This window comes from Delphinapterus leucas, chromosome 4, assembly GCF_059928025.1.
Source record: "Delphinapterus leucas isolate spDelLeu-1000000601 "Yukka" chromosome 4, BTC_Dleu_Yukka2, whole genome shotgun sequence".
Lineage (NCBI taxonomy): Eukaryota > Metazoa > Chordata > Mammalia > Artiodactyla > Monodontidae > Delphinapterus > Delphinapterus leucas.
In genome coordinates this window covers 94,442,551-94,469,666 of record NC_143132.1, presented here as the reverse complement: position 1 = coordinate 94,469,666, position 27,116 = coordinate 94,442,551, and the positions used below count along the sequence as shown (strand labels likewise).

At 39.9% G+C, this 27,116-nt stretch overlaps 1 protein-coding gene across 7 annotated transcripts in view; it reads left to right on the top strand.

Annotated features, from left to right (window-relative positions):
* FNDC3B (fibronectin type III domain containing 3B) overlaps positions 1-27,116 on the top strand; it is a 356,837-nt gene that overhangs the window by 76,708 nt on the left and 253,013 nt on the right. The gene's annotated exons all lie outside the window — the stretch shown is intronic.

The following is a 27,116-nucleotide window of genomic DNA, read 5'->3' as shown; positions in this document are numbered from 1 at the left end:
TATTATAGAACTATACCATCCACCATTGGTTGAGTCCACAGATGTGCAACTGAGGATACCAAAGACCTGCTAATGCAGAGGGCTGACTATAAGTTACAGATGGATTTTTGACTGCGTGGAGGGTCAGTGCCCCTTAGCCCTGCATTTTTCAAGGGTCATTTGTGTTTTTGAAAAGTAGAAATCAATTCTTCTGAGCTAAACCTTAGCTGTGTAGAGAAATGGACTTGTGTTGTTATCTAGCTGTGTTTCATAACTTCTAATTTTTAGAAGGAGTCGTTAAAATACTCTTGTGTTTTTCTAAGTAGTTAGAAAAATTCCACACTGAGGCACGTTACTTGGATAGAAGTTTCTTTGGTCTTTACGTATATTGGAATATTGAGTTGTCCTTCTAGTTCATGAGGGAAACTGTGACACATTGAAGCATGTGCTTTAGTTAGTGATGTTGTTTGGTAGCTAAATTGGCCAGAGTTTTGCAGCTCATTTATCTTTTCTGACCTGTTTTGCATTGGCAGCATGCATCTATTTATAACTCATCTTAATTCTCATCACTTTGGCAAAAGGCTATATAAAAAGCATCCTTATAGAATGGCTGTTTCTTTATAATTTATTTGGTGACTTCAGTCATGACTGAAAATAAGTGTAATTTAAATACAAATATATATTATATGAATTACAGAGGAACGGCATCTGTATTTTTCTTATAAGGTTTGCATGGAGAAATCAGACCTTAGGCTTATATATACCCTGTCTGTGAATAATATCTGTTTTAAAGACCCAGGGAATCAATTGAGGATGGAGTTGGGTGATAGAGCACATAATCCTTTAATAGATGGGTGTTCACATCCTGTTTACTTCTCAGACTTTCTCTTTTCTTGTTTTCTTATTTTTCAAGTGGTTACTCCAGGTAAGGCCCTGAGCATCTTCCCACTTTTTATTGACTGCCTCTCCACACCATGCTGCTTAAAGTTGCCTTGGAACTTTAAAGAAGCCTCCATTAAAGAGACTTGAAGATAGACATCACAACTGATGTATGCTTTTTCTTTGGAGGGAGGCAGTGGCTCATTTTCTAAGTTATTCTAAAATCACGGGGGAAGTGTAGGCTAAAATGTTTTGGAATATTCCAGAGATTCTAGTGTCGTAACAATGTAAATGATATATTAAAGGTCAGATTTTGGGGCATTGAAAGAATGCCAAGTGTCTAACCTAATTTTTGGCATTTGCCTCAAACTTAAATGTTACTTTTGGACTTCCCTGGTGACACAGTGGTTAAGAATCCGCCTGCCAATGCAGGGGACATGGGTTTGATCCCTGGTCTGGGAAGTGCCCACATGCCGCAGAGCAACTGGGCCCGTGCACTGCAACTACTGAGCCTATGCTCTAGAGCCCACGAGCCACAACTACTGAAACCCGCGTGCCTAGAGCCCGTGCTCTACAACGAAGAGTAGCCCCCACTCGCCACAACTAGAGAAGGCCTGCGCGCAGCAACGAAGACCCAACACAACCAAAATTTAAAAAAAGTTACTTTTTAAGCTTGCTGATCACCAGAAGGCTTTTAATCTCAATTTTATGCTCGACTTTTAGTTGAGTGGTTATTTGTTAAATTATTGGAAAGAATGGCTTTTTTTTCTCTCTCTCTCTTTTTGGCTGCACCTCACGGCTTGCAGATCTTAGTTCCTTGACCAGGGACTGAACCTAGGCTACGGCGCCGAGTCCCAACCACTGGACTGCCAGGGAAGTCCCCAAGAATGGCTTTTATTTGACATTTTCATTTCTTTGTTCGCTGTGTGGTGGAAGGAATGAATAGTAACTATTTGAGGGCTTATGATGTGCTAAGAATGGTACTAAGCACTTCTATACATCATTTCTTCCTGTGAACATACGCCTTGTAAGGTAGTGATCATTTTTACAGACAGAATCACGGGTGAGAAAGGTTAAGTACTTTACAGCTGGTAATCACAGGACTGGGATTTGAATCCACTTATGTCCTACCTTCCAGGAAGGGTGGAGTTGCTTGGATTAGGCATATATCCATCGTTTTGTTCAGGTAAACGGTCAGGAGAGACATGGGACCGGGTTTTGCACAGTAGTAAATTGTAAAGTTTACAAAGAAGAGTATCCCTGCTGTTACCTTATATGATCTTCATATCAACTCTGGAAGATGGCAGCGATTCTGGCTCTGCAGCTTCTCAGAATTGTGGACCAAGCTGCGGTGACCGTGTCTGAAGCCTCGAGGCACTGGCTGAGTTTGGAGGAGAGGTTGGGTTTCAGGCCCAGGCCATCAGAGTATCTCCCTTTCTTTCCCTAGGGAACGGTTCTTTTCCTGAGGTTAGGCGTAGGGGGGCAGTTCCCTTTGGGGCCAGCAGTTGCTGAGAGATGGTGGTGACTAGAGAAGGGCATCAGGGGTTCCTCGTCCTTGGGAGTCTGGGGGTAAGGAGAGGGCCTTTTGTCTGCCTTCTTTTCCTCCCAAACCCCACCTTTCATTTCCATTCAAAAATTGTGCCCCAGAGGCACAGTTTTTGTGTTTTAAGAAATCTTAATTGTAAGACTTGAACCTATTAGATTTGTTTTTCCTTTCTGAATTTATAATTATTTCTCTTAACTAATGCCAAAAAAAAAAAAATCTAAGTTTATCCATCGAAGAGAAATAATTCCATGAGCGTTTCCGAAGTGTCTCACCTCTGCTCATTCCTGTTCTCAGGGGGAATACAAAATTAGGTGTCATGCAGTATTTGTGCCATGAGACCACACCCCTTTGCTAGTGAGTGCCTCATTTTCTTTGTTTTAGATTGATGAAGGGCTGCTTGGACTTTGACTCTCCTCAAGATGCTAATTATATGTTTCAAAATCATGTGTTCTGTTAAAGATCACTTACGAGTAGCCTTGGAAAGAGAACTGGAAGCAGGGAGGTGCTTCAGGGGTGCAGAATATTGTTTGGAGGCCTTGGGAAATAAATCTTAAGTTCATTTACCACCAAGACATATTTAGTCAGTGTATACAAACAAAAGAAGTCACAGTGTGCCTGGACATTATTTGTCCCAGATGGAGTTTAAACTTGGCTCATTGTACTGCACTGATGTCATGGTGCATAAACTGGCCCGAGTTAGAGACGTGCATAGAATCTGCTGTGTGCTTGTGTGTGCTGAGGGCGTGCGAGGAGGAGGGAGGGGCTGGCTGGAAAATTGTTGTCACATTTTTCCTTTGCTGTCTGCAGAGCCTAGTGTCAGTACTGAATTTGGACTTGGTGCAGGATGAGGGAAGAATCGGAATAATCTGTTCATTTGTGCAAGTCTGTATGTGATGCACTCAGGGATGTCCTTCTTCCAAGACTGAGTGTAAGTGCATCAGGCTTTCCAACAGCTGCTTACGATGCTCTGGTACTAAAATCTAGAAAGGAAAATCTTAAAGTACTACATTTTTGAAGAGCGTTTTCAGTCTGTTTGCCTTGAAATCTTCAATCTGGATAGTTTCTTTAAATTTTTTAATGGTCTTAAGTATCCAGCTGTATAATTACGTTTTCCTGGATTGAATGGTGGATAACTTTTCAAACTAGTTGCTTAAGTGTTTAAAAAGGCAGTTGCCTGGTGCTTCTTAGATAATCTGGCCAGGTTTAATTCTTCCTGTGTGCTTTGAGAAGGCAGCTTATAAGTCAGAAAAGGATCCTCTTCTGGAGTTCTGGGCGCTTAATAGGAAATCTCCACATACCGTGGTGTTATTTTGTTACATTTTATTGCTGACTTTCTTTATGATAATCTTAATTAGAAGCGGTTCCAAGTAATTCAAACCATTTTGTGGATGTAAAGGGCTTAGATTTCAGAACTTCTGTGAATGGATTCCAAAGTCACTATTGTTGCCGGGATCCACGGAAGCTGAACAGACACCAGAATGTGAATGAGTTGGGAGGTGATCCTTTAAGGAAAGCCAGAATGTTTCTCAAACAGAAAATCTGCTCAGAGGTGAGAATTGGCTGGTTTTAGATTTTATTGAGAACATGAAACGTGGTAGTTTTGGTAAAATTTTTTCTTTAGACTTTCTTATTAGAGGCCATATTTTTCCTTAACTGAGAGACTTGTCACTGGTAGAAATTTGAAGAAAAAGAAATGTTAATAACAATTACTTACTGAGCACGTACTATGTATAAGGCCTTCTTCCAGGGCTGCACTGGGGTTGCTCTCTTCCTCAGAGCACACACATAAGGTAGGTGTTTCTCTCTCTTTTCAGAGGAGGAAGTGCAGGGTTAGAAAGGTTAAGTGCCCTGTCTGGCAGAGCCGGGACTTAACTGTGATGTGTCTGATTTGCTCTTCTCACTGTGTATCTTTGGTATCTTAGTTGATTTTTAAACTGTTAGTTAAAAAAGAATTGCAAGTAAAATGAGATTAGCACAACGTGACCTAATTACTCAGTATTTACATACTGTATATGATGTTACTTAGAAGAGACCTCTGGCCGGAACGCCATCTAATTTTACCGCAACATATAGTGTGGCAGGAAGACAAACATGTAGAAGAAATATGTGCTATTATGTACTTATTTTTTAAAATCTTAAAAAGTAGTTAAGATTCATCTTAAATTTAATGATTAAGTTGTAGGTTGTGCTGTTTTCTTATCTGCAATTCTGAGTCCTTAAATTATTTTTTCAAACTTTTTTTGTGTATGTATGATGATGCTAAAAGGCAAACTATAACTTAAAGATATAAAAAATGAATTAACTAGTCTGAAATGGGATTACCTCGGAATCAGAAAGTAGATGTTTTGGGAATATGATTAACTTGGGACCCTTGAAAATAAGTAAAGATTCTCTTTTGACTCATAAGTATATTTGTTTCCCAATAATCCTACTGTTAGTCCGCCTTTTCTTTTAATCAGCAAACCAACCCACAGCATAGTAGGTGGACAACATAGTCCCCTGTTGGATTGATGAGTTGACTACAAGCAAAGGAAAAGACTGCTAGGTTGGCTGCTGAGTGCTTTGGGGGTTAGCTTTTTAGAGCAAGAAACCAAAGAGAAGAAATAAGGGACAGAAAAGGCCTAGGAAAAGGTGGAGACTCAAGAGAGGGACAGATTGTGAAGGCCTATCAGTTGTCAGTGATAGGAGGGGTGGAAATGGAAATGACAGAATCACAGTTGGATAACAGAATTAGAGAGAGTGACAGGAAGTAGGAAAAATTAAGTAAGTATGTCTGGGAGAGCCATACACTGCTACACCTCTGCAATCCGAGATGCCCCAGCGTTCGTAGAGAGGGAGGGCAGAACTCTTCAGCAGCAAACCTTGTGATCTGGAGGGTCATATTTAAAGGTTAAACCATCGGTTCGTTTTGAAAACTCTTAGAATAGTGTAACCTCTGAATTATGTCACAGGTGGATGTTTCACTAATATCTTTGCTGGTGTCTATGTGTTCAGTATCTCCCATCTCAGTTTGAGTTTCTCGCTACTAACAGAGTTATCTTAATAATGTTGCTTTCCTACTGGAAAGCTCTGCTCACAGGATAAAGTCCAGACTTCCAAGTGGGGCAAACAATGACTTTTCTGAGGTGGGCACGGCCTGCCTCTGCAGTCTCACCTTTACCCCTCTGTTGCATGCTTATGCCATTACGGCCACACTGGAATTCTCTAGCACATTGGAATTCTAAACGTACCATACCGGTCAGGCCTCCATACATGTGTTGTGTGATCGTTCTTTTGCTTATCCTCTCATTCCCCCCTTTTTTGTGTGTGTGTGGTATGCGGGCCTCTCACTGTTGTGGCCTGTCCCATTGCGGAGCACAGGCTCCGGACGTGCAGGCTCAGCGGCCATGGCTCACAGGCGCAGCCGCTCCGCGGCATGTGGGACCTTCCCGGACCGGGGCACCAACCCGTGTCCCCGGCATCAGCAGGCGGACTCTCGACCACTTCGCCACCAGGGAAGCCCTCATTCCACCTTTAATTGTCACCCCCAACTTTAACTTTTCCTGATTTCTTGATGATTTCTTCAGTTTCCGTAGCACTTGATAGCAAATAATCATTTTTTATTATAGTTCATTATATTTTCTACTAGTGCATCAATAAATGGGTAGGATTTCAAAATCTTTCTCATCTTAGAATCATCAGTGCTTAATAAAGTGCTTGGCCAATAGTAACTACTCAGCAAATGTTTGTTGAATGATCAGGGTTTCAATAATTGCATAAGGTATTGATTTAAATAAGTTTAATATAATCAATGCAAAGGCAAGGCCTGAATAAGTGATGATAATATACTGTGAAGTGGTGGGGAAGGGCTGGGGTCTCTTCCACAAAATCCTTCCAAAACCGTAGAACATTTCATATTTGTATTCATTTCTGATTTTATGTTAGTGAGAATAAAATATAAGGCAATAGTAGTGTTAATTTTAAGCAATTAAGAAAGTATAGTAGTAAGAAAAGTAAACTCTAGAATGTTTAATGACAAAATATTGGGAACTGATTTTCTGTCAGTTATAGGGATGAGAACATTCTTCATGGGCACATTGTTTATTTTTTTTCTCAAAAGGATTTTTATGGACTTTGACAGGGTGTTCTAAAATAATCTAAAAGAGAAAATGCATATGAATAATCAAAACTTAAAGAAGAACAATAAATATATCTAAGCCTTTCCAGATGCCAAAGCATATCATAATCCATAATAATTATTTTTGAATAGTACTAGTATAGAAGTAGATCAACACAGAAATGGAATAAGAAGTTCAGCAACAGACTCATATGAATATTTTTACAAAATGTATCCCTGAATATGTGTTAATATAAACACAATCAGAAGAGCAAAGAAAAGCTGGAAAACCATGAGAGGCCTTTTACGTTTATCAAAATGGTTAATATGTTTATAGGAAATGCTGACATTTCTCGAGGAATAAAGAGTGAATTAAAACAAACACAGGGAGCTCAGCTCCGTGCTCTGTGATGACCTAGATGGGCGGGGTGTATACATGTAGCTGATTCACTTCATTGTACAGCATACACTAACACGACATTGTAAAGCAATTATACTCCAATAAGAAAAAAAGGAATACAATTTTTGCCCAACACGTGAACATTATTTCTTGATTATGTCTTAGGTGGGGAAGAACTGTTCAATGAATGACATGGCCAACGTTGAAACGGGTTTTAAAAGTAGTAGAATATTGGGAATGTAGGCAGTTAAATATGTTTCTTCACTGGCCTTTGAGATTCCCGCAGTAGAGTTGTATATTTAGGTTTTTATTGCACAGCTTACCAGAGGTGTGTGCCATTAATTAGCACATCAGTGTGGATCATGTCCCAGCCAATCAAAACCAGACATGAGATAGCTGGATCTAAATGAAGGAAGACATGCAAGATTCAGTGTGCAAAACGCATTCAAGGTACGGCTGATTAGGTGAAAAGTGGCCCAAGTTGCTGATTCCCCATCAGTGTGGCCAGAGCCCAGCTTGGAGGTATGGGGTGTGTGGATGGAATTGAGGGGTAGAAAGGGGTTTTAACCTCAAATGGTGGACATTTTTAATAAGGATTGATCCTGAAACAGTGACGGCAGGAACGAAAATTTGTTCTCAGTGAATATAATTTTCAGCTAAAGGAGGAAGTATCTTTTTGATACTCAACAACTCTGTGAAAATATATTTAATAAAATGAAAAAAAAATTCATTTAAATAAACGTGATGCTGCTCCAAATGCACAAGGATATTTGGTAGCCGTTACTCTTAGCCAGGGAAAAACTACACTTACGCTTGTATGGAGTTTTGGTCTTTAATGTTTTTGGTTTCTATCTTGAAAGCACTGTAGTTGAAACTTTAGACTTGGCCATTTGTGGCTCTCTTAAAACAGGTTTTTAACCTAGTTTGGGCCATCTATATTACATTTTGCATTTTTTCCATTTAAGTTAATGCTATATTTTTATTCTTAGCAAACAGCTCTTTTTGTAATAGAATCTCTTTATTCAGGGCAGAATACAATTAGAGGGAGTAGAAATATATAACTTCTTACAAGCTGCCATTGTATTTTCTTTATAGCCCTTACCACTATCTGTAAATGTTTTATTTTTATTTAAGTGATTCCCCACTCCCATCCCATGCAAGTTCCATTTGTCAGCCTGTGGTAGGGGGAACTTCGTGTTGTTTAAGACTCTATTTTGTGGCCTGGAGGAATGCCTCACCCTTTCTGGGCAAGCATTAATATTTGCTGCATTATAACTGAGTAGAGTAGTAATTCTTCTAAGGACACTTATTTGAAATGCAGTTATTGAACTCATTTGAATGTACAGTTTACCCTTGAACAGCACGGGTTTGAACTGCATAGGTCCACTTACATGCAGATTTTTTTTCACTAAATATGTATCACAGTACTACACCGTCTGCAGTTGGTTGAATCGGAGGATGTGGAGGGCCAACTGTAAAGTTATATGCAGTTCCAACTGTGCAGAGGGTTCACGGTCAAATGTATATATTTTCAGCAGACACTGGTGTGATTTCAGTGCATAAAAATGTTCTTTTTGGTTCATCTTATTTCTCTTTCCTTGGTTACCTGTTAATCCATTCCTATCGTTTTTGTTGATGACAGGTGACTCTTGGGAAGCATAGATGCCTAAGACCCAGTCTTTTCAGGAGTAGTCTTTTATTTTTCTTATGCCTGTTATTAGGCCATGAGAAATGGCATCTAATGATTGTGATAATCAAGTGGTTAGCTTATTGATTTGTCTGAGGTTTCTAGGGGAATTCAAGGACTTGACAACGAATTTATGAGAATAAATCCTGCCCAATATAAAAACAACTGTTCGTTGTTAGTTAAGGGATGGATTCCTTACCACCCAACTGCCATATTGGGAGTAAGGGGCTCTGCCTCAGGGAGTGAGCACAGATTTCCTAGAAGTGAACTTGTCCTCAGTTTTGGGGACATGCCTTTGACCCAGTTAAATGCATTCTCTCCCTGTAACCATTCATTGAAGCTTCTCCATAGAGAACTGACTCTGCGAAACCCACACCTGCTGGGGAGGTGGGGCAGGGACGATGTGCGGTAGAAGAGAAAAGCATGCGTTTTGGTCAGGCAGGGCTGGATTCTAGTGCTGGCTCAGTCATTTTGTGGTTTTGTGACTTTAGACAAGTTACTGATCCTCTTTAAGCCTCAGCTCCCCATCTCTAAAATCTGGATGTCCTTTTGCCTTGACCTAGTGTATAAGTACCCTTGGAGGCTCCCTGGTCTTACGTGTTCTTTTCCTGCCAGCTTTGGATTCAGGCTTCAGGTTGGACATGTGAACTGGTGAGTCAGTCAATGCTTTCCCATTATCTTCTAGGACCTTCCTATTTAACTGCTCACACTTTTTTTTTTTGAAAATTCTAAGCTGCTTTTTTTAAAAAAATTATTTATTTTCTTTATTTTTGGCTGTGTTGGGTCTTCGCTGCTGCACGCGGGCTTTCTCTAGTTGCGGCGAGAGGGGGCTACTCTTCATTGCGGTGCGTTGGCTTCTCTTGTTGTGGAGCACAGGCTCTAGGTGTGCAGGCTTCAGTAGTTGTGGCACGCGAGCTTCAGTAGTTGTGGCTCTCGGGCTGTAGAGCACAGGCTCAGTAGTTGTGGCGCACGGCCTTAGTTGCTCCGCAGCATGTGGGATCTTCCCGGACCAGGGCTCGAACCCATGTCCCCTGAATTGGCAGGTGGATTCTTAACCACTGTGCCACCAGGGAAGCCCTAACTGCTTACATTTAAAATCTTGGGACATTTTCTTTGTGTATGTTACTACCACAAAGGTAATTATCGTTCATTTGCAGCTCATCATCTCCCTTTTCCTGATTTGGAGAAAAGAGACAGAGCTTAAAAAACAAATGATGCTACTTTTCAGTTTTGCTTGAGGCCAGCTGTGGTCTTGGCACAGAGACCAGGGTGTCGAAGGTGTGTCTTGATGGATGGTTTGGGCCCTTCAGGGCCTGGGCAGATCTTGCCAGGAGTTTTCTGGAGTTTGGGAATCTGGAGTGAGGGTGTGTGTGTGTGTGTGTGTGTGTGTGTGTGTGTGTGTGTGTGTGTGTGTGTGTGTGTGTGTGTCCAGAAGGAAGGTGCTACTATTCCTTTCATGGAGTCAAAGGTCACTTTTTAACTTATTAGATCTTCCTGGATAGAATCTGTCCTTACATGGAACTCTTATGCAGCTTTTAGGTTGTATTATTTTTTTCCCCTGAAGATATCTGTTGGATATTCATAAATGCTGGCTCTAAGTGAGAATGTTCATTCATACATGAAACAGCTAAGAGTAAGACAAGCCTCACAGAATGCGGCAAGTAGGAAAAGCTCTGAAAGTGAAATGGGATCTCCTCTCCTAGCACAGCTTATGTCTCGATTGTCTGGGTATGGGATTTAACTTTTAAGAATACTGCAAATGTAACATTTCATCTTTGGTCAGTCAGTACTGCTCTCCTAGCAGAAGCTTTTGTGATGGACTCATACGTGGCAGTGATTATTTAGTCTGGTGGCTGGTAGTATTTTATTTGAGGCATAAATTAGGAATTTGCCTCTAGAGGTCTTAGATGCTAACCATCTTCTGGTTAATCAGCCACCCAAAATTTAAATTGCAAATGTAGCTTTCCTTTTGCTCTTCTAATGAGTTAGAAACAGAGTTAGATTTAGATTTATATCTTTAAGGAAAGATGTGTTATACCTGTTTCAGTTGTCTTGTTGGGTAAAGCTTTCCCAGGATGCTGTGTTTTAGCCTTTTGCTCAATTATGTTAATTCTGCCTCTTGTTTTATTGTTTCTCTGGACTTTGGAAGAATGGTCACTTATTTTTCTTTAAGCCTTAATGAACTACCTTTGGTTATTTTGGGCTGCTTGGTTCGTATAGCACTAATAGATTTGAAAGAAATCTGATGAAGCAATAGTAGACTGAAGTATGCTCTTATGATTTGATTAACATGGTTCTATTTTAACATCTCTGGGGAAAAAAAAATCTATCAGTGGTTAAAATCTTTGTTCTCTCTTTTTTTTTTTCTTCTCCTCTGACAAGACACAGAATACAGCCTGACTTGTTTTAATGCTGACTTCAGAAAAGCAGGAAATGCTTACTGAGTGGACAGAAAATGAGGTTTGGACAGTGATGTTATGTTTTACATTCTGTATTTTAGAGAAATTGTAACCGTAGTGTCTGCTTTGTGGCTAAAGAGAGAAAGAAGGAGGGAGGGAAGAGGGGTGGGGGATGGGGGGAGAGGGGGGAGAGACAGATTGAGAGAGATATTCAGAGAGAGACACAGACATACAGACTGACTGACCTGTATGATAAAAAAGGTTAAGTGCCTGGGAGCCTTTGGGTGTGACTTACGCTCCTCAAGGCTGTGTGATGCATGGCTTGCTGCCGCCATCTCATTCGTCTCTGGTCAGGGACAGATCATTGGGCTGGTGTGTGTCAAAACTTTATTTTTATCTCTCCTTTATTGACAGTGAAAACAGCAAGGTAGCCAGTCTGCTTCAGTATAATAAAATGCTTTCTTTTAAAATATCTCGGTGCCAAGATGAATACGGTTTGCTCAAATAATGACTTTTGCTCTTACTAAGAAAAATTGATATTGGGACACAGGAGATTTGCCTGGTTTCTGAGGTAACTTGGTAGATTATAATCTGGTTGCCATAGCAACACAGCAGCAGGGAAAATTACAGGAACTAAACATTTGAAGAGAGGTATTTTAATAGGATGTGTACAAGCCCTTTACCTATCATCTTTCTCCCTGAAGAAATGGGGTGGGGGTCAGGAATGGGCCTCCTGTGAGCAGAGAGGGTAAGGCATAAATGGTTTTTGGAGGCTGGATGCCTCCAGGACAGCCATTCTTTGAATCGTGACCTAGTGTCAGTGACCGCTGAGGAACTGCTGCGGACACTTTTCGTGCAACACGATAAGCAGATGATGTGACAGAACCTGGAACATACTCCAATTCAGAAATCCCTTTTCTTGCCTGGGATTTTCCCTAATACTGGTGCATTGCACTTTTAGAACCAGCATTTAGGACACATTGTCTGACAGTTATGAGTGTAGTGGAAGAGAGTGTATAAATTTGGGATTGTCAAAGAATATCTGGATCATGGTCTTAGTGTCCACTGATACTTTTTTTTTCTGACTAAATAATTCTACAGGCATGTATTATAGGCCCATCCCTACAGGCTTAACAAAGCAGGTGGTTTCTGCACTATTACAGTGATGTTAGAGTTGGTTTAAGGACTTTTAAAAAAAAACACGGATAATTTTCTTTATTGGAGGGTTTGATTCCATTGTAGTCGAGTTGTGTTCTATGTGTATATAAAAATAAAGTAAAATCAAAAATATTTTCATGTTAGGAATGACTTTAAAAACTCAGTTTCAAGAAAGCAATTGGAATGTCTTAATCACTCCGTAGAGATCTGAAAGGATTTCCTTTTGAGTTCTTAAAATGACAAAGTGTGTTTACCTTGGGAAGAATTTGAATACTTAAGACTGAAAGATTATTGACACAGTTACTGTACAGGAAAAATAAATTGCCTTGAAATAACCGTTATATTTCAAGATAACAAGAAGCACTAGGGATGAAGCTTGTACTGCTTTTCCTTGAATGATCCTGTTTTCTCTAGTTAATGTATTTCCAGATTAAAAAGTTTTTAATATCCCAGCAGTTTTTCCTGTGGTGAATTATTAATAGAAGCAAAATACATGGAAATTAAAGGTTTAGTTTTTAAAGATGAAATGGTTTTGATCTTAATAAATAGTTTTAAAATGCAGATAAATTATGGTCCATACAGTAAATAAAATTGACTTTCAAAGTTGCATATTCTGAAAGCTTAATATCCAAGTTAAAATAATTGTTGCAGTGGTTTTTCCCTATGTTTTATGACTTCATTCAGTCAGTAAATATATTTCTTTTTTTCCCCTCTTTTTTTTTGAATTTAATTTTATTTATTTTTTTTATACAGCAGGTTCTTATTATTCAACCATGTTATACACATCAGTGTTCACATGTCAATCCCAGTCTCCCAATTCATACCACCACCTCCCCCGCCACTTTCCCCCCTTGGTGTCCATACGTTTGTTCTCTACATCTGTGTCTCAATTTCTGCCCTGCAAACCGGTTCATCTGTACCATTTTCTAAGTTCCACATATATGCGCTAACATACGATATTTGTTTTTCTCTTTCTGACTTACTTCACTCTGTATGACAGTCTCTAGATCCATCCACGTCTCTACAAATGACCCAATTTTATTCCTTTTTATGGCTGAGTAATATTCCATTGCATATATGAACCACATCTTCTTTATCCAGTCGTCTATTGATGGGCATTTAGGTTGCTTCCTTGACCTGGCTATTGTAAATAGTGCTGCAATGAACATTGGGGTGCATGTGTCTTTTTGAATTATGGTGTTCTCAGGTTATATGCCCAGTAGTGGGATTGCTGGGTCATATGGCTGTTCTATTTTTAGTTTTTTAAGGACCTTCCATACTGTTCTCCATAGTGGCTGTATCAATTTACATTCCCACCAACAGTGCAAGAGGGTTCCCTTTTCTCCACACCCTCTCCAGCATTTGTTGCTTGCGGATTTTCTTTTTTTTTTTTTTTTTAACATCTTTATTGTAGTATAATTGCTTTACAATGGTGTGCTAGTTTCTGCTTTATAACAAAGTGAATCAGCTATACATATACATATATCCCCATATCTCTTCCCTCCTGCGTCTCCCTCCCTCCCACCCTGCTTATCCCACCCCTGTAGGTGGTCACAAAGCATGGAGCTGATCTCCCTGTGATATGTGGCTGCTTCCCACTAGTTATCGGTTTTATATTTGGTAGTGTATACATGTACATGCCACTCTCTCACTTTGTCCCAGCATACTGTGTCCTCAAGTCCATTCTCTAGTAGGTCTGTGTCTTTATTCCCGCCCTGCCCCTAGGTTCTTCATGACCATTTTTTTTTTTTAGGTTCCATATATATGTGTTAGCATACGATATTTGTTTTTCTCTTTCTGACTTACTTCACTCTGTTTGACGGTCTCTAGATCCATCCACCTCACGACAAATAACTCAATTTCGTTTCTTTTTATGGCTGAGTAATATTCCATTGTATGTATGTGCCACATCTTCTTTATCCATTCATCTGTTGATGGACACTTAGGTTGCTTCCATGTCCTGGTTATTGTAAATAGAGCTGCAATGAACATTTTGGTACATGACTCTTTTTGAATTACGGTTTTCTCAGGGCATATGCCCAGTAGTGGGATTGCTGGGTTGTATGGTAGTTCTATTTTTAGCTTTTTTATGGAACCTCCATAGTGTTCTCCATAGTGACTGTATCAATTTACTTTCCCACCAACAGTGCAAGAGGGTTCGCTTTTCTCCACACCCTCTCCAGCATTTATTGTTTGTAGACTTTTTGATGATGGCTGTTCTGACCGGTGTGAGCTGATATCTTATTGTAGTTTTGATTTGCATTTCTCTGATGATTAATGATGTTGAGCATCCTTTCATGTATCTGTTGGCAATCTGTATATCTTCTTTGGAGAAATGTCTATTTAGGTCTTCTGCCCATTTTTGGATTGGGTTGTTTGTTTCTTAGATATTGAGCTGCATGAGCTGCTTGTAAATTTTGCAGATTATTCCTTTGTCAGTTGCTTCATTTGCAAATATTTTCTCCCATTCTGAGGGTTGTGTTTTCCTCTTGTTTATGTTTTCCTTTGCTGTGCAAAAGCTTTTAAGTTTCATTAGATCCCATTTGTTTATTTTTGTTTTTATTTCCATTTCTCTAGGAGGTGAGTCAAAAAGGATCTTGTTGTGATTTATGTCATAGAGTGTTCTGCCTTGTTTTCCCCTAAGAATTTGATGGTGTCTGGCCTTACATTTAGGTTTTCAATCCATTTTGAGTTTATTTTTGTGTATGGTGTTAGGGAGTGTTCTAATTTCATTCTTTCACATGTAGCTGTCCACTTTTCCCAACACCACTTATTGAAGAGGCTGTCTTTTCTTCACTGTATATTCTTGCCTCCTTTCTCAAAGATAAGGTGACCATATGTGCATGGGTTTATCTCTGGGCTTTCTATCCTGTTCCATTGATCTATATTTCTGTTTCTGTGCTAGTACCATATTGTCTTGATTACTGTAGCTTTGTAGTATAGTCTGAAGTCAGGGAGCCTGATTCCTCCAGCTCCATTTTTCTTTCTCAAGATTGCTTTGGGTATTCACGGTCTTTTGTGTTTCCATACAAATTATGAATTTTTTTCCTAGTTCTGTGAAAAATGTCAGTGGTAATTTGATAGGGATTACATTGAATCTGTAGATTGCTTTGGGTAGTATAGTCATTTTCACAATGTTGATTCTTCTAATGCAAGAACAAGGTATATCTCTCCATCTATTTGTATCAGTTTTCGTCAGTGTCTTATAATTTTCTGCATATGGTCTTTTGTCTCCTTAAGTAGGTTTATTCCTAGATATTTTATTCTTTTCGTTAGCAGTGGTAAATGGGAGTGTTTTCTTAATTTCACTTTCACATTTTTCATCATTAGTGTATAGGAATGCAAGAGATTTCTGTGCATTAATTTTGTACCCTGCTACTTTACCAAATTCATTGATTAGCTCTAGTAGTTGTCTGGTAGCATCTTTAGAATTCTCTATGTATAGTATCATGTCATCTGCAAACAGTGACAGCTTTACTTCTTCTTTTCCAATTTGGACTCCTTTTACTTCTTTTTCTTCTCTGCTGTGGCTAAAACTTCCAAAACTATGTTGAATAAGAGTGGTGAGAGTGGGCAACCTTGTCTTGTTCGTGATCTTAGTGGAAATGGTATCAGTTTTTCACCATTGAGGACGAGGTTGGCTGTGGGTTTGTCATATATGGCCTTTATTATATTGAGGAAAGTTCCCTCTATGTCTACTTTCTGGAGGATTTTTATCATAAATCGGTGTTGAATTTTGTCAAAAGCTTTCTCTCCATCTATTGAGATGATCATATGGTTTTTCTCCTTCAATTTGTTCATATGGTGTGTCAAATTGATTGATTTGCGTATATTGAAGAATACTTGCATTCCTGGGATAAACCCCACTTGATCATAGTGTATGATCCTTTTAATGTGGATTCTGTTTGCTAGTGTTTTGTTGAGGATTTTTGCATCTATGTTCATCAGTGATATTGGCCTGTAGTTTTCTTTCTTTGTGACATCTTTGTATGGTTTTGGTATCTTGGTGATGGTGGCCTTGTAGAATGAGTTTGGGAGTGTTCCTCCCTCTTCTATATTTTGGAAGAGTTTGAGAAGGATAGGTATTATCTCTTCTATAATTGTTTGATAGAATTCGCCTGTGAAGATATCTGGTCCTGGGCTTTTGTTTGTTGGAAGATTTTTAATCACAGTTTCAATTTCAGTGCTTGTGATTGGTCTGTTCATATTCTCTATTTCTTCCTGGTTCAGTCTTGGAAGGTTGTGCACTTCTAAGAATTTGTCCATTTCTTCCAGGTTGTCCATTTTATTGGCATATATTTGCTTGTAGTAACCTCTCATGATCCTTTGTATTTCTGCAGTGTCAGTTGTTGCTTCTCCTTTTTCATTTCTAATTCTGTTGATTTGAGTATTCTCCCTTTTTTGCTTGATGAGTCTGGCTATGGTTTATCAATTTTGTTTATCTTCTCAAAGAACCAGCTTTTAGTTTTATGGATCTTTGCTATCGTTTCCTTCATTTGTTTTTCATTTATTTCCAATCTGATCTTTATGATTTCTTTCCTTCTGCTAACTCTGGGTTTTTTTTGTTCTTCTTTCTCTAATTGCTTTAGGTGTAAGGTTAGGTTGTTTATTTGAGTTGTTTCTTAAGGTAGGGATTGTATTGCTATAGACTTCCCTCTTAGGACTGCTTTTGCTGCATCCCATATGTTTTGGTTCGTTGTGTTTTCATTGTCATTTGTTTCTAGGTATTTTTTGATTTCCTCTTTGATTTCTTCAGTGATCTCTTGGTTATTAAGTAGCATTGTTTAGCCTCCATGTGTTTGTATTTCTTACAGACTTTTTCCTGTAATTGATACCTAGACTTATAGCATTGTGGTCAGAAAAGATACTTGATAGGATTTCAGTTTTCTTAAATTTACCAAGGCTTGATTTGTGACCCAAGAGATGATCTATCCTGGAGAATGTTCCATGAGCACTTGAGAAGAATGTGTATTCTGTTGATTTTGGATGGAATGTCCTATAAATATCAATTAAGTCCATCTTGTTTAATGTATCACTTAAAGCTTGTGTTTCTTTATTTATTTTCATTTTGGATGATCTGTCCATTGGTGAAAGTGGGGTGTTAAAGTCCCCTACTGTGATTGTGTTACTGTTGATTTCTCCTTTTATGGCTGTTAGTATTTGCCTTATGTATTGAGGTGCTCCTATGTTGGGTGCATAAATACTTAAAATTGTTATATCTTCTTCTTGGATTGATCCCTTGATCATTATGTAGTGTCCTTCTTTGTCTCTTGTAATAGTCTTTGTTTTAAAGTCTATTTTGTCTGATACGAGAATTGCTACTCCAGCTTTCTTTTGGTTTCCATTTGCATGGAATATCTTTTTCCATCCCCTCACTTTCTGTCTGTATGTCTCTCTAGGTCTGAAGTGGGTCTCTTGTAGACAGGATATATATGGGTCTTGTTTTTGTATCCATTCAGCCAATCTATGTCTTTTGGTTGGAGCATTTAATCCATTTACATTTAAGGTAATTATCAATGTGTATGTTCCTATTACTATTTTCTTAATTGTTTTGGGTTTAGTATTGTAGGTCTTTTCCTTCTTTTGTGTTTCCTGCCTAGAGAAGTTCCTTTAGCATTTCTTGTAAAGCTGGTTTGATGGTGCTCAGTTCTCTTAGTTTTTGCTTGTCTGTAACGGTTTAAGCTCTCCATCAAATCTGAATGAGATCCTTGCTGGGTAGAGTAATCTTGGTTGTAGGTTTTTCTCTTTCATCGCTTTAAATATGTCCTGCCACTCCCTTCTGGCTTGCAGAGTTTCTGCTGAAAGATCAGCTGTTAACCTTATGGGGATTCCCTTATGTGTTATTTGTTGTTTTTCCCTTGCTGCTTTTAATATTTATTCTTTGTATTTAATTTTTGATAGTTTGATTAATATGTGTCTTGGCGTGTTTCTCCTTGGATTTAATCCTGTGTGGAACTCTCTGTGCTTCCTGGACTTGATTAACTATGTCCTTTCCCATATTAGGGAAGTTTTCAGCTATAATCTCTTCAAATATTTTCTCAGTCCCTTTCTTTTTCTCTTCTTCTTCTGGGACCCCTATAATTCGAATGTTGTGTTCAATGTTGTCCCAGAGTTCTATGAGACTGTCCTCAATTCTTTTCATTCTTTTTTCTTTATTCTGCTCTGCAGTAGTTACTTCCACTATTTTGTCTTCCAGGTCACTTATCCGTTCTTCTGCCTAAGTTATTCTGCTATTGATCCCTTCTAGAGAATTTTAAATTTCATTTATTGTGTTGTTCATCACTGTTTGTTTGCTCTTTAGTTCTTCTAGGTCCTTGTTAAATGTTTCTTGTATTTTCTCTATTCCATTTATAAGATTTTGGATCATCTTTACTATCATTATTCTGTATTCTTTTTCAGCTAGACTGCCTACTTCCTCTTCATTTGTTAGGTCTGTTGGGTTTTTGCCTTGCTCCTTAATCTGCAGTTTCTCTTTCTTCTAATTTTGCTTAACTTACTGTGTTTGGGGTCTCCTTTTCGCAGGTTGCAGGTTCGTAGTTTCCGTTGTTTTTGGTGTGTGTCCCTAGTGGGTAAAGTTGGTTCAGTGGGTTGTGTAGGCTTCCTGGTGGAGGGGACTAGTGCCTGTGTTCTGGTAGATGAGGCTGGATCTTGTCTTTCTGGTGGGCAGGTCCACGTCTGGTGGTGTGATTTGGGGTGTCTGTGGCCTTATTATTATCTTAGGCAGCCTCTGTGCTACTGGATGGGGTTATGTTCCTGTCTTGCTAGTTGTCTGGCATAGGGTGTCCAGCACTGTAGCTTGCTGGTCGTTGAGTGGAGCTGGGTCTTGATGTTGAGATGGAGAGCCCTGGGAGATTTTCGCTGTTTAATATTACGTGGAGCTCGGAGGTCTCTTGTGGACCAATGTCCTGAACTTGGCTCTCCCATCTCAGTGGCACAGCCCTGGCGTCTGGCTGGAGCACCAAGAGCCTGTCCTCCACACGGCTCAGAATAAAAGGGAGAAAAGAAAGAAAGAAAGGAAAGGAAGGGAGGAAGGAAGGAAGGAGGGAGGGAGGGAGGGATGGAGGGAGGAGGGAGAAGATAAAATGAAATAAAATAAAAGAGTAAATTAAAATAAAAAAATTATTAAAATAAAAAATAATTATTAAGAAAGAAAAGTTTTAAAGTAATTAAAAAAAAATAACGGACAGACAGAGCCCTAGGGTAAATGGTAAAAGTGAAGGTATACCGACAAAATCACACACAGAAGCATACATATACACAGTCACAAAAAGAGAAAAAGGGAAAAAAATATATTTATACTGTTGCTCCCAAAGTCCACCTCCTCAATTTGGGATGATAAATTGTCTATTCAGGTATTCCGCAGATGCAGGGTACATCACATTGATTGTGGAGATTTAATCCGCTGCTCCTGAGGCTGCCGGGAGAGATTTCCCTTTTTCTTCTTTCTTCACACAGCTCCTGGGGTTCAGGTTTGGATTTGGACCCGCCTCTGCATATAGGTCGCCTGAGGGCGTCTGTTCTTCCCTCAGACAGGACGGGGTTAAAGGAGCAGCTGATTCGGAGGCTGTGGCTCACTCAGGCCGGGGGGGAGGGAGGGGCTCGGAGTGCGGGGCGGGCCTGCGGCGGCAGAGGCCAGCGTGATGTTGCACCAGCCTGAGGCGCGCCGTGCGTTCTCCTGGGGAAGTTGTCCCTGGATCACAGGACCCTGGCAGTGGCGGGCTGCACAGGCGCCCAGGAGGGGAGGTGTGGATAGTGACCTGTGCTCGCAGACAGGCTTCTTGGTGGCTGCAGTAGCAGCCTTAGCATCTCGTGCCTGTCTCTGGGTTCCACGCTGATAGCCACGGCTCGCGCCCGTCTCTGGAGCTCCTTTAAGCAGCGCTCTTAATCCCCTCTCATCGTGCACCAGGAAACAGAGGGAAGAAAAAGTCTCTTGCCTCTTCGGCAGCTCCAGACCTTTTCCCGGACTCCCTCCCGGCTAGCCTTGGTGCACTGACCCCCTGAAGGCTGTGTTCACGCCGCCAACCCCAGTCCTCTCCTTGCGCTCCGACCAAAGCCCGAGCCTCAGCTCGCAGCCCCGCCCGCCCCGGCGGGTGAGTAGACAAGCCTCTCGGGCTGGTGAGTGCCGGTCGGTCCTGATCCACTGTGCGGGAATCTCTCCGCTTTGCCCTCCGCACTCCGATTGCTGTGATCTCCTCCGTGGCTCCGAAGCTCCCCACCTCCACTACCCGCAGTCTCCACCCGCGAAGGGGCTTCCTAGTGTGTGGAAACCTTTCCTCTTTCACAGCTTCCTCCCACTGGTGTAGGTCCCGTCCCTATTTTTTTGTCTCTATTCTTTTTTCTATTGCTCTACCCAGGTACGTGGGGAGTTTCTTGCCTTTTTGGAGGTCTGAGGTCTTCTGCCAGCATTCAGTAGGTGTTCTGTAGGAGGTGTTCCACATGCAGATGTATTTCTGATGTATTTGTGGGGAGGAAGGTGATCTCAGTGTCTTACTCTTCTGCCATCTTGAAGCTCCTCCCCTGCTTGTAGATTTTTTGATGATGCCTATTCTAACTGGTGTGAGGTGATATCTCACTGTAGTTTTGATTTTCATTTCTCTAATACTTAGTGATGTTGAGCAGCTTTTCATGTGCTTCTTGGACATCTGTATGTCTTCTTTGGAGAAATGTCTGTTTAGGTCTTCTGTCCATTTTTGGATTGGGTTGTTTCTTTAATATTGAGTGCAAGAGCTGTTTATATATTTTGGAGATTAATCCTTTGTCCGTTGATTGGTTTGCAAATATTTTCTCCCATTCTAAGGGTGGTCTTTTCGTCTTGTTTATGGTTTCCTTTGCTGTGCAGAAGCTTTAAAGTTTCATTAAGTCCCATTTGTTTCTTTTTATTTCCATTACTCTAGGAGGTGGATCAAAAAAGATCTTGCTGTGATTTATGTCAAAGAGTGTTCTTCTTATGTTTTCCTCTAAGAGTTTTATAGTGTCCAGTCTTACATTTAGGTCTATAATCAATTTTGACTTTATTTTTGTGTATGCTGTTAAGGAGTGTTCTAACTTCATTCTTTTACATGTAGCTGTCCAGTTTTCCCAGCACCACTTATTGAAGAGACCTACTCTTCTCCATTCTATATCCTTGCCTCCTTTGTCATAGATTAGTTGACCCTAGGTACGTGGGTGTATCTCTGGGCTTTCTATCTTGTTCCATTTATCTGTGTTTCTGTTTATGTGCCAGTACCATATTGTCTTGATTACTGTAGCTTTTTAGTGTAGTCTGAAGTCAGGGAGTCTGATTCCTCTAGCTCCTTTTTTTTTCCTCAAGACTGCTTTGGCTATTTGGGGTCTTTTGTGTCTCCATACAAATTTTAAGACTTTTTGTTCTAGTTCTGTTAAAAATGCAATTGGTAATTCGACACGGATTGAATTGAATCTGTATGTTGCTTTGGGTAGTATAGTCATTTTCACAGTATTGATTCTTCCAATCCAATATCATGGTGTATCTCTCTATCTGTTTGTTTCATCTTTAATTTCTTTCATCAGTGTCTTATAGTTTTCTGCATACAGGTCTTTTGTCTCCCTAGGTATGTTTATTCCTAGGTATTTTATTCTTTTTGTTGCAAGGGTAAATGGGAGTGTTTCCTTAATTTCTCTTTCAGATTTTTCATCATTAGTGTATAGGAATGCAAGAGATTTCTGTGCATTAATTTTGTATCCTGCAACTTTACCAAATTCATTGATTAGCTCTAGTAGTTTTCTGGTGGCAGCTTTAGGATTCTATGTATAGTATCATGTCATCTGCAAACAGTGACAGTTTTACTTCTTTTTTTCCAATTTGTATTCCTTTTACTTCTTTTTCTTCTCTGATATCCGTGGCTAGGACCTCCAAAACTATGTTGAATAAGAGTGGTGAGAGTGGACATCCTTGTCTTGTTCTTGATCTTAGAGGAAATGCTTTCAGTTTTTCAACATTGAGAATGATGTTGGCTGTGGGTTTGTCGTATATGGCCTTTATTATGTTGAGGTAGGTTTCCTCTGTGCCCACTTTCTGGAGATTTTTTATCATAAATGGGTGTTGAATTTTGTCGAAAGCTTTTTCTGCATCTATTGAGATGATCATATGGTTTTTATTCTTCAGTTTGTTAATATGGTGTATCACATTGATTGATTGGCATATATTGAAGAATCCTTGCATCCCTGGGATAAATCCCATTTGATCATGGTGTATGATCCTTTTAATGTGTCGTTGGATTCTGTTTGCTAGCATTTTGTTGAGGAATTTTGCATCTATATTCATCAGTGATATTGGTCTGTAATTTTCTTTTTTTGTAGTATCTTTGTCTGGTTTTGGTATCAGGGTGATGGTGGCCTCCTAGAATGAGTTTGGGAGTATTCCTTCCTCTCCAATTTTTTGGAAGAGTTTGAGAAGGATGGTATTAGCTCTCCTCTAAATGTTTGATAGCGTTCACCTGTGAAGCCATCTGGTCCTGGACTTTTGTTTGTTGGAAGATTTTTAATCACAGTTTTATTTTCATTACTTGTGATAGGTCTGTTCATATTTTCTATTTCTTCCTGGTTCAGTCTTGGGAGGTTATACCTTTCTAAGAATTTGTCCATTTCTTCCAGGTTGTCCATTTTACTGGCATAGAGTTGCTTGTAGTAGTCTCTCAGGATGCTTTGTATTTCTGTGGTGTCTGTTGTAACTTCTCCTTTTTCATTTCTAATTTTATTGATTTGATTCTTCTCCTCCTTTTTCTTGATGAGTCTGGCTAAAGGTTTATCAATTTTGTTTATCTTCTTGAAGAACCAGCTTTTAGTTTTATTAATCTTTGCTATTGTTTTCTTTGTTTCTATTTCATTTATTTCTGCTCTGATCTTTATGATTTCTTTTCTTCTGCTAACTTTGTTTTTGTTTGTTCTTCTTTCTCTAGTTCCTTTAGGTGAAAGTTTAGATTGTTTATTTAAGATTTTTCTTGTTTCTTGAGGTATGCTTGTATAGCTATAAACTTCCCTCTTAGAACTGCTTTTGCTGCATCCCATACCTTTTGGATCATTGTGTTTTCATTGTCATTTGTCTCTAAGTATTTTTTGATTTCCTCTTTGATTTCTTCAGCGATCGCTTGGTTATTTAGTAACATGTTGTTTAGCCTCCATGTCTTTGTGTTTTTTTCCATTTCTTTTCCCTGTAATTGATTTCTAATCTCATAGTGTTGTGGTCAGAAAAGATGCTTGATATGATTTCAGTTTTCTTAACTTTACTGAGGCTTGATTTGTGACCCAAGATGTGATCTGTCCTGGAGAATGTTCCATGCGCAGTTGAGAAGAAGGTGTAATCTGCTGTTTTTGGATGGAATGTCCTGTAAATATCAATTAAATCTATCTGGCCTACTGTGTTATTTAAAGCTTTTGTTTCCTTATTAATTTTCTGTTTGGATGATCTGTCCATTGGTGTAAGTGAGGTGTTAAAGTCCTCCACTATTGTGTTACCGTCGATTTCCTCTTTTATAGCTGTTAGCAGTTGCGTTATGTATTGAGGTGCTCCTATGTTGGGTGCATATATTTATAATCGTTATATCTTCTTCTTGGACTGATCCCTTGATCATTATGTAGTGTCCTTCCTTTTCTCATGTAACATTCTTTATTTTAAAGTCTATTTTATCTGATACAAGTATTGCTGTTCCAGCTTTCTTTTGATTTCCATTTGTATGGAATATCTTTTTCCATCCCCTCAGTTTCAGTCTGTACGTGTCCCTAGGTCTGAAGTGGGTCTCTTGTAGACAGCATATATATGGGTCTTGTTTTTGTATCCATTCAGCAAGCCTGTGCCTTTTGGTTGGAGCATTTAATCCATTCACATTTAAGGTTATTATTGATATGTATGTTCCTATTACCATTTTCTTAATCGTTTTGGGTTTGTTTTTGTAGGTTCCTTTCTTTTGTGTTTCCCATTTAGATAAGTTCGTTTAGCATTTGTTGTAGATCTGGTTTGGTGGTGCTGAATTCTCTTAGCTTTTGCTTGTCTGTAAAGCTTTTGACTTCTTCATCAAATCTAAATGAGATCCTTGCTGGGTAGAGTAATCTTGGTTGTAGGTTTTTCCCTTTTATCACTTTAAGTATATCATGCCACTCCCTTCTGGCTTGTAGAGTTTCTGCTCAGAAATCAGCTGTTAACCTTATGGGAGTTCCCTTGTATGTTATTTGTCGTTTTTCTCTTGCTGCTTTCAGTAATTTTTCTTTGTCTTTAAATTTTGCCAATTTCATTACTATGTGTCTCGCCGTATTTCTCCTTGGGTTTATCCTGTATGGGACTCTCTGTGCTTCCTGGACTTGGGTGGCTGTTTCCTTTCCCATGTTAGGCAAGTTTTCGACTATAATCTCTTCAGATATTTTCTCGGGTTCTTTCTCTCTCTCTTCTCCTTCTTGGACCCCTATAACGTGAATGTTCTTGCATTTAATGTTGTCCCAGTGGTCTCTTAGGCTGTCTTCATTTCTTTTCATTCTTTCTTCTTTATTCTCTTTTGCAGCAGTGAATTCCATCATTCTGTCTTCCAGGTCACTTATCCCTTCTTCTGCCTCAGTTATTCTGCTATTGATTCCTTTTAGTGTATTTTTCATTTCAAATCTTGTATTGTTCATTTCTGTTTGTTTATTCTTTAATTCTTCTAGGTCTTTGTTAAACATTTTTTGCATCTTCTTGATATTTGCCTCCATTCTTTTTCCGAGGTCCTGGATCATCTTCACTATCATTATTTTGAATTCTTTTTCTGGAAGGTTGCCTATCTCCACTTCATTTAGTTGTTTTTGTGGGGTTTTGTCTTGTTCCTTCATCTGGTACATAGCCTTCTGCGTTTTCATCTTGTCTGTCTTTCTATGAATGTGCTTTTTGTTCCTCAGGCTGCAGGATTGTAGTTCTTGCTTCTGCTGTCTGCCCTCTGGTGGATGAGGCTATCTAAGAGGCTTGTGCAATTTTCCTGATGGGAGGGACTGGTGGTGGATAGAGCTGGGTGTTGCTCTGGTGGGCAGAGCCCAGTAAAACTTTAATCCACTTGCCTGCTGATGGGTGGGGCTGTGTCCCCTCCCTGTTGGTTGGTTGGTCTGAGAAGACCCAACACTGGAGCCTACCCCGGCTTTTTGGTGGGGCTAATGGCAGACTGTGTGAGGGCTCATGCCAAGGAGTACCTCCCAGAAGTTCTGCTGCCAGTGTCCTTGTCCTCGGACACCCCCCAATACTAGCAGGTAGGTCTGGTTCAGTCTCCTGTGGGGCCACTGCTCCTTCCCCTGGGTCCCTAAGCACACACTACTTTGTGTGTGCCCTCCAAGAGTGGAGTCTCTGTTTCCCCCAGTCCTGTCGAAGTCTTGCAGTCAAATCCCCCTAGCCTTTAAAGTCTGATTCTCTAGGAATTCCTTCTCCCGTTGCCAGACCCCCAGGTTCGGAAGCCTGATGTGGAGCTCAGAACTTTCATTCCAGTGGGTGGACTTGTGTGGTATAAGTGTTCTCCAGTTTGTGGGTCACCCACCCAGCAGTTATTGGATTTGATTTTAATACGAATGTGCCCCTCATACCATCTCAGTATGGCTTTTCCTTTGTCTTTGGATGTGGGGTATCTCTTTTGGTGTGCTCCAGTGTCTTCCTGTCGATGGTTGTTCATCTGTTAGTTGTGATTCCAGTGTTCTCACAAGAGGGAGTGAGAGCACGTCCTTTTACTCTGCCATCTTGAACCAATCTGTCCAGTAAATTTATTTCTTGAGCACTTATTCTGTGTCAGATCTTGCCCTTACAGAGCCTAGATTAAAGGAAAGACAGACACAAAAATAATTCCTTAGTTAATTAATTGCAATTGTAAATTTTAGGAAGGAGTAGAGTTTTGTTTGTTTTTTGAGAACACATATTACAAGACCTGGCCTGTCCTGAGAGTCAAATACCACTTCTTAATCTGGCAAGGATGAATGGGCGTTAGCTGGTTGAGGAAGGAATAAGGTGGGCAGAGATGAAGGAGTGCAGAGAGAGCATTGCAGACAGAGGGAACAGTATGCTTGATGGTTTTGAGGCAGGGAGGAACAAGGCTTGCTCTAAGAACTATAAGATGAATGTGACACTGACATCCTTCCAGTTTCTAGAAATATGCAGTCATTATTTTAATAGTGTTAATGTTGCACATGTTAATTTTTTTTAAATTTCAATAGGTAAAATTTAATACTTATTCATGATTTTTTAAATACATGTATGTTTTGATGAGGACTATTAAAACACACACAAACACACACACCTAGCATCACACTTAATGGTAAAACTGATGCTTTCCCGCTGACAGGCATGGTCACAATGGTCATGAACAAGAGAAGAATGTCTTCTATTCAACATTGTCCTTGAGATCTTAATCAGTTTTTTAAAAAATTTATTCATTTTTGGCTGCGTTGGGTCTTTGTTGCTGCGCGCAGGCTTTCGATAGTTGCGGCGAGCAGGGGCTACTCTTCGTTGCGGTGCGCAGGCTTCTCATTGCGGCGGCTTCTCTTGTTGCGGAGCATGAGCTGTAGGCGTGTGGGCTTCAGTAGTTGTGGCTCACGGGCTCTAGAGCGCAGGCTCAGTAGTTGTGGCACACGGGCTTAGTTGCTCCGCAAAATGTAGGGTCTTCCCAGACCAGGGCTCGAACCCATGTCCCCTGCACTGGCAGGCGGATTCTTAACGACTGTGCCACCAGAGAAGTCCCTCTTTGGGACAGGTACTGAATAGGAGGGGCAAGGGTCTTGTAGGGTGCTGAGAATAATTTATATTTGATTGTGTTGTGAGTATATGAATGTATACATTTCTATAAGCTCTTCAAGCTCCATTCTTCTGATCTGTGGACTTTATTTATATGCACGTTATACCTGCTAGTGTTGGAGGGTCTCCTGCAGAGGCAGGGGTGGCTGTGTCTCACTGTGAGGACAAGGACACTGGCCGCAGAAGTTCTGGGAAGTATTTATTCCTTGGCATGAGCCCTCCCAGA